Here is a 9,062-nt window from a genome sequence, read left to right as displayed (position 1 = left end):
ATTCAACTTGGAATAAGTGTCCCATCAACCATGGTTATTATTTTTCCTTTATTAACTTTTATTACATGGAATTTCCACCAAGGCTGTTACAGAATGGATGCCTGAAGACATCTTATTAAAAGAAAATGATGTATTATCAAAACAAGGGTTGTCATCCAAATTTTCAAGATTGAAACGAAAAAGGTTATATTAAAATGAGAATTAAGAAAATGAATAATAAATTTGAAACTATTTACTTCAAACAAATTTCATTAGCAAGATGAAGATGGAAGTGCAATTTTTATTTATTGGTTGCCCATAGGCATCAATGATCATTGACATCCTATTCATGTATATGGTAGCCATGAAGAGGAGAGAGATTTAACATTTTGAAGACATTAAAAAAGTTACACGTGGTGTATCTATATATATATATATGAGAGCTACACCGAGATCTTCATCAAAATCATGACTGAGACCATGATTACAACTATGCTGAGATCATGACTGTGTCTAGAATGTATGTTGAGACAGAGTGTGTCATTGTGGGATCACCGAGATCCTCCTCATCACAATTATGCTGATACTGTGACTGTCTAGAGTGTATGCCGAGAGTGTATCACTGTGAGATCACCTAGATCCTCCTCTTCACAAATATGTCGAGATTGTGACTACGTCTAGTATGCCGAGACAGTTATCACTAAGACTGTGAGGAGGCCGAGATTTCTTCTCTATGGTACCCATCTGAAAAGCATAGAGATGCTTGTCCGAATTCTATGCCTTCTGAGGTGACCCTAGCCGCATATAAATAGTTGTTTGCATCTAAACTTGAGCTGACATGTCATGCTGAATGTGTGTGTCTTGATATGTGAGCCGACTTGACTTCCTTTGTTATTGTTTGGAGGCCGCATTCTTCAAGAGGGATTGTGCTTGTCTTTGGATGGATTCTAGACATTTCTATAGACTTGTATACATTAAACTTAGGCTCAAGAAGAGCTCTTCATACATGACATTAATTCTAGACTCTAAATGAAGCAAGTTTACAATAATAATTTTGTTCTCTTTATTACATCATTTACATCAGTCATAATTATATGTCATTATGAAGACCGAACCTAGTTACACTTTCTTCAACAACTTTAACTGAAGATGCAGACAATAATGAAATATTGAAGAAAAAGTAAATAATCCAAAAAACCATTGATATGGAAACTGAGTTTTATGGGCGAACTATCTCAGACAAGCCACTTAACAACCAAAAAATAATAATTAAATTTTGTTATTAAGTACCAGAAATTGGCTAAAACAAAGGCCATGATAATCAAAATTGGGTCTTTTAATTACATGCCAAACAATGTAATTCCAAGGCTTTAGAGCCTCAAGGGATTTATGTCAAAATGCACAGGGAGAATATCATTGAAAGTTGGGTAAAGGCTCATAACCAAAATAATACTTGGCACAATATTCTTTTACAGGCTTACAAAATAAATTTTTGTTGCCAACCTGAGACTCACAACATGTATACATCTGCATGCACACATGAAACGAATTAGGGTTGATACGGGGAAAACAATAAGAGCAATTCATTGGGTAAACAAATAAAATCATTTCAAGCATACCTGGTGAGTAGAGAAGTTGTGATGAGAAATTGAATTTGCAAAGATGACCTCGAACCCATGTTACCAAACTCCAAACACAGTGAACCTTTACCTAACACCATAATTCATTTGCAGGGATACAAAGGTTATAAATTGGTGATAATATAGACATGGAGGGTTTTATAAATTTGCAAGAATTGAAGTGCAAAAATTGAGGTGGTGGGAGTAAATGCAAGAGTGAAAAGCGGGAAGGCTATGTGTGTTCAGTGGAGAAATGTTGACAAGGATAGACACCAAGCAACATTTTTACAGTAGGCAAGAGTTAGACTCAAACCAAAACAATGAACCAACGAATCAAAACTTGTGGAGGACGCCAAATAAACAACCAATGCATTCATAACAATTGTGAGAAATAGATTCATAATATCGAAAAGCACATCAAATCTCATGGATATCACAAAATATTAAATATCATTTCCATAGTCACATCAAAATAAACGATATCGATTTTCCGATGAGAATAATCCGACCAATAAGCCCGGAGATACACTTTTGGGTGTGAGGTTATATCAACAATGCTTCATGCATTTATATCCTATGATCGAAATATTAATTGCAATTTTGAGGGGACCATAACCATGTCATATAATGTGCAACGCTAATCAAAACAAATATCAAATACCCTTGTCACAAATACATATGCATATCTAGTAGGGTGGCACCCAAACAACCATATATATATAGCGAAGAACCTTTGATATTGGTCATGAGGTATTTGATGTAGATTAAAACTTATGTCTTTAGTCATTCTCATCATCACATAATGACTTGTAAGATGTATATGAATAGGACAAACATTTCTTAACACCTTTGTGTCAACATTTTGTAATCAACCCATTCACCTTAAAAGTCATGCAATTTTTATTCTTAGAACATGTAATATCTGTAGTAGAGATCAACTGAACTTTATAACGTTTTGATAACTCATGGATGATAGTTATTTCTTAAGAGGGGTCCCACCTATTAAGCCTTTTATTCATAATTGGATATAACAAATGGTATTATTTATAGGAGAGTTTACTTTCAGACATTCGATATGGATTGCGAGTTTGATTAGTATTGACCATCGTCAACACCAGCCTAGATCCATCTTAACTCAGAATTTACCAAGTGTCAAGAGGAATCGAATCTTAGTCCTGTCAATGAACCACAATGGTTGGTTCGAAACGCGTTAGCACAATAATTCATATGTGATTTTTTACCAAAAGAATTTGAAAATATGTAATATAGATTACAAAAGCCTGAATTCAAAAAATAAAATAAAAAAGAAATCAAATTTCTTGACATGCAAACTGCTTTTAGAGTAAAAAGAGATTTGATCCCTCTTGGCGCTTGGTACATCCAAAGCTCAAATGGATCGAAGTTGGCTTTAATTGATCAATTTAATTAAAAGGGAAAAAAAGGCGTACCTACTTTGGAGATAAATTTTAACCTTTCATTTGTGAATACAATTATGAACAGTCTAGAATATTCCTTGGAGGTTAAACCCCTACCATCCACCTATTAATTATTAATAATTAAATTAAAATTTTGGAAGCCTTATTCCAAAATAAACACTTTTATCTACATAAAATTAAATGTAATTAACAACTTCTCACGGGGTGTAGAATAGATGGTGATGAGGTGTACTATTAAGTCACTCCATGATGTGAAGGTCACCGGTTCAAAACTCTCTAGGAAAAAATCCAGTTATGTTAAGGGATGATGTGTCTGAGGTTCGATGTGATCCACGGGTGATTTTGATGGCTTAGATGCTCCTAGATCATGATTTTTTGAGCCAAATATTAAACATGTAATCATCTCTGGAGAACACAGACAAACAAACAAAAACAAAATAAAATAAAATTAACCAATCTAATTTTTTTAATGGTTCTCTACGCACATAGAAATTTTACATATTGATTTCAACATTTAAATATACAGTGATTTCATTGATACTACTCTCTTAGAAAAAATAAAATATTTACATTTAAAAAAAAATTATAATAATTTTTTATAAATAAAAGTTATATATTTAAAGAAAATATTCAACTTTTAATTAAAAATAATAATTTTTCTAAATATATTATATTTAAATATTTTTATATAAATTAAAAATATTATATTTTTTCCTCGATGGGGGTGATGAACCGGGCTAACGAAGTTACGTGTGGGTATTCATGACTACCACCTGGCTGTTGGTGCGAGGACCGACCTCCCTGTCCTCTCACGACATCTTGTGTACGGGAGGCGTTATTGTTGTTTGTGTGAAACCTCCATCAACCTCGAAGCGAGTAGGAGGAGGCAATCATCGAAGGTTTATGGAGGGTGGTGTCGTCTTATGCCAGACAGTCTGGGCATGGTATCGTTTTGGAGAGAGAATCTCGAGTTCTGGGCATAGGAATACATATTATAGAGGGCACCTTGTCTGGGAAAGGTAGCGACTTCATCGCCAATGTTCCCTCCCCAGTTTACGGGTCAGTAACTTGGGTAATTTCCTTATTGGTGTGTGGTATTTATTTTTTTCTAGCAGGAGAGGATTTGGGCCTCTAGTTCTAAAACTCATTTGAATGTCCTATTGTGGGTGGGTGGGTTCTCCTTTGCGTGAGGACGGAATTTGGCTCATCGTCCTCAGTAGTTCTTTCTTGGGGTTCTGCAAGGTTAAGCGACTTTTGTGATGCGAGTGTGTTGGAGTTTGGGTAGTCTGGTCAGTGGTCGTCTTATAAAGGGCCAGGGAAGGTGAATTGCAGTTCCATCTCCCTGTTGCCGGTGGGAAGGTGTGGTTCCCTGCTCTTCTCCTGGGTTGGTTGTTTGTGGTCCTGCCAACGTGGGTGGGGCAATTCTATGTGGTTGAAGTTGTAGCCAATGTAGTATTTTGCTGGTTAGCTCCATCCCTTCTCAACGATCTTAGTTTTTCCATAATGCGCCTAGTACCTCGCATTTCTCACTCTTCTTCCTAGTTGAACCACAATTCAGATGGCCAGGGGGGGTAAGAGTCTCCCTTGCAGGTGGCAGTGGCGACCACTGGCTCCAGCCGGGGTGGTAGAAATGCTGGTCGTTCGGGTCGGGTGGTCTCTGGGGCTCGCGATGGTCGTGGTCGTGGTGGGTCAACGACAAGCCATGGGGGTTGCACCTCGCGGACTCAACAGTGAGGTGGAGCAATGCGTCGCGGAGGCACAGTAGATGGGGGAAGATGAGTCATTCAGGGTATGAACAGAGACAAGAACATAAATATTGTTTGGAAAACTGTCAGAATTTGATTCAGTCAGTACTAGAATGCTTGGAAACCTTGGAGTGGGTGCGACAGGAAGAGCATGCAAAGCTTATTGCCACATTGAATAAAATGCATTACTTCCAATACCATGTCTGAGAGCACGTGGTGGTGGTCTGGCGAGGCCATAATCTATTATTCAAGAAGGTGGAGAAGTTGGAGTCATGGATGGCCCACTTCGAAGAGCATGTCAAGTGTTCCTTCTTTCCTCCTCCTCCTCCTCCTCCAGGGACAACTCCAAACAACCCAACTTCCATTACTACAGATGACTAGCATGGTTACATGTGTTTTACTTGTTTTATTTGTCTACTGGTTCTTTTGGCCTCCTAAGTTATGGATTTGTCTTTAGTTGTTTTTTTGTTTCTTTTCCATATGCTAATCGCGGTAATCAACAAACCTGGTAGGGGTGAGACTACCTGCATTTTGCTACTAATGTACCTCCATTTTGATGAATGAATAGAATCTTGATATATATATATATATATATATATATATATATATATATATATATATATATATATATATATATATATTATATATATATATATATAACCACTATTAGTAATTCACATATATGTATATGTTACATGAAAAAAATAGTTGTGAATAATATGACCATTTTTTATAAATAAAAATTATGTATTTAAATAATTATTTTACTAGAGAAGGAAGATCAGAGATGTAGTATTTTCTGTTGACGCTTCAAAGCCACTAACCGGTTCCATTGTCAAGACTTTGAGTGGGTATGAAGAGGAGAAACTGAATAAATAGTAGATGCACAGGGAAAGGTTGACTAAAATGATATAATTTAATTATGAAACATATAATAATATATGATGGGAAAATATGTAATAAAATGATTTTTTAAAGGTTAATAAAATTATTATTTTAGTTATATATATGTGTGTGTGTGTGTGTGTGGGAGACATTATTAATATTAAAGAATGAGTAGTATAATAATTGATATTTGTTATAGGAAATTAATATTAATTTATAATTTATATATGTTATAGGGAATTAATTTACTTTTTGTTATAGGATATTGGGTTTTATTAAATATAAGAGATATAATATTAAGGGATTGAGAGGTATTATTATTAATATTTGTTATAATTAATATTGAAGCATGGATATATAAAAAATTAATCATAGGGATAATATTAAGGTAGCATAATAATAATACCCACATTGAAAATTACCTTTATGCTAATTCTCATCACTTTCCTGCTCAAAATATAGGTGTCATCAAAACCCTAGCCACCACAGCTTTTAGGATCTCTAGGGAAGATCATAAAGATAATGAAAAACTCTCCTGATTAAAGTCTTTACTAATCTAGGTTATAACAGAAAAGATATATTGAATGCCCTAAAAAAAGGTCATGGATAATTAAGAGAATAACAACACTAAAACTCAAGAACGAGGGAAAATTGCATATCTTCCTTACATCCAAGGAACCACTGATAAAATTGCTATGGTCCTAAAACATAAATATATCATGACCTCCTTCAAACCCCTCACCAGTATTAGATAAACAATGAAAATTGTTAAGGATAAGATAAATAATTTCCAATTCAAAGGTGTTTATAAAGTTGACTGCTCTTGTGGAAAATGTTATATTGGTGAAATTGGTCGCTCCCTAAAAATCAGAATCAAAGAACATAGTGCAGATATTAAACATGAAAGGACAAGAAATTCTACATTAGTTGAACATGCCAAGTATTCCAAACATCACATTTTCCTAGAAGACACCAAGATATTAGCTAAAGAAAATAAATATTATAAGCATCGAATGAGAGATGCTATTGAAATTAAGAGACATCCTAACAATATCAATAGCGATAGTGGCCTTGAAATTAATAACAATTGACTCCCCTTGCTATACAAAAAACTCTATTAAAATTTGTTTCCTTTCCCTTCTCCACATATTCCCTATCTAACCTTATTCCCCATTCGATTTATTTCTCCCCATTCTTCTCTTTTCATCCTTATCTAAAATTATTATGCTACCTTAATATTATCCTTATGATTAATTTTTTTTATATCCATACTTTAATATTAATTATAACAAATATTAATAATAATACCACTCAATTCTTTAATATTATATCCTTTAAATTTAATAAACCCTAATAACCTATAACAAAAAATAAATTAATTTCTTATCATATATAAATTATAAATTAATATTAATTTTCTATAACAAATATCAATTATTATACTACTCATTCCTTAATATTAATAATGCCCCCCACACATATATTCCAATCTTATTATCAATACTAATTAATTAATATCTATTCACATTACTAAAATAAAACCTTCCATTAATTTATTAACCTATTAACCCTAAAAAATTTCTTTTATTACATATTCCAATCTTATTATCAATACGAATTAATTAATACCTATTCACATTACTAAAATAAGACCTTCCATCAATTTATTAACCTATTAATCTTTTATTACATATTTTCCCATTATATATTATTATATGTTTGATAATTAATTATATCATGATCTTCATTTTTCTTTTAATCGACTTGTATAGTTACATGTTTTGTACAGTTTTATGTTCATCTGCTCTGTATTCAGCTTCTGCTCTTCATACCCACTCAAAGTCTCGACCATAAAACGGATTAGTGGCTCCTAAACGTCTAAAAAATTACTAGATTTATAGATCTCCCTTCCCTAATAAAAAAAACTCATACCAAAAAACTTGAATAATGCCCTTATTTTATTTTTATATTTTACTTTATTATAAATATAAAATTATTATATATAAAAAATATATATAGATTAAAAATTATTTATATTTTATTTCTTTTAACATACATATATTATCAATTTACAATTACCATATGAAAAGTCACTTCACCATCATCATTTGCATATAAATAAAATGCCTGAGAAAATATGTCATATAAGTTATAATATTCAGATAAGAGTCATCAGTCGTAAGGCATATAAGAGAAATAAATGTTATGAAATATGAAAGAGCACTGCAATATGATAACATGTTATTTTTTCGAGTTTTTCTAGTTCAAGAGATTGGTTAATGGTTCAATTTTTTATTTATTCATTTATGGATTATTAGTATTAAATGAATGGATTTTTATTTTTATTTTTATGGATTATTAATATTAAATCAACGGAATAATTGTAGGTGGTATGATTTTTTTTGAATAAGAGTGATGAGTGCATGTATTTGTGGATGTATTTGTGGATAGTAGTGAGTAATAGTTGTGCCCACTATTAATTTTGACAATTAAATTATGATATTTTTTCTTACTTAACCAAGAAAAGAAAGTCATATATCTTAACCAACAAAAAAAAATTAGCATGTAATATGTATGTTTTTTATTTGTCGATCAAAAAAAATTTCATTAGATTTTCAGAAAACAGTGCCTACAAAATATCAGACTTTTGAGATTGAGACCATTCTTTATTTCCTACAGGCCTTGTTGCCCTAACATAATAAGAAAGAACAAAAAAAGCCACTAGAACTGACAACATCATATCAAGGAGGGGGTGGGTAGGAAGTACATGGAGCTTGGGGGTGGCTAGGAAGTACAGGGAGCTGGGAAATAACCAAGAGGGGAGCTGCCAAATAACCAACATGATTGTGCATCATGTAAAATACCAGAAAAGAAAAAGAAAAAAAAGATCATGTAACATACATGCATTAAACTTATCATAACCTAGTCATCAAACTGAGTTGTCAAACCATCAGTGTGGACAATCATCTCTTTGCTAATATCGAATGTAGGTTGACTGGTCACTCTTAATCAAAGAAAACAAGAAAACAATACTGGAATAACCCGCTGGTGGTCCGTAAAGGGGCAGGCTTTCACTCATGCCAAATGAGTCTGAGTATTGTTTTTTTAAGTCCAAAAAAGACCAACTCTTAACCAAATAGAAACTGTTTTAGGGCATACCATACTAAAATTAATTATTAAAAAACCACACAAAAATATGCACAATATAAAAGAGATTTAATTAATTATAATAAAAAAAATTGTTTTTGAAACTACACTAAATTGGTAATTATTTTGTTAAAATAATTTAGATATTAAATTTCTAAACCATAGTAAAAGGACAATTTAGTGAAATAATGCTAATCTGAGAATTCGTTGGACAATTTAGTGAAATCATGCTAATCTGAGAATTCGTTGGA

This window comes from Pinus tabuliformis, chromosome 7 (genome assembly GCF_031772625.1).
Source record: "Pinus tabuliformis cultivar Carrire ecotype Pingquan chromosome 7, CPIR1, whole genome shotgun sequence".
Taxonomy (NCBI): domain Eukaryota; kingdom Viridiplantae; phylum Streptophyta; class Pinopsida; order Pinales; family Pinaceae; genus Pinus; species Pinus tabuliformis.
Note: the sequence above shows the minus strand (reverse complement) of the source record.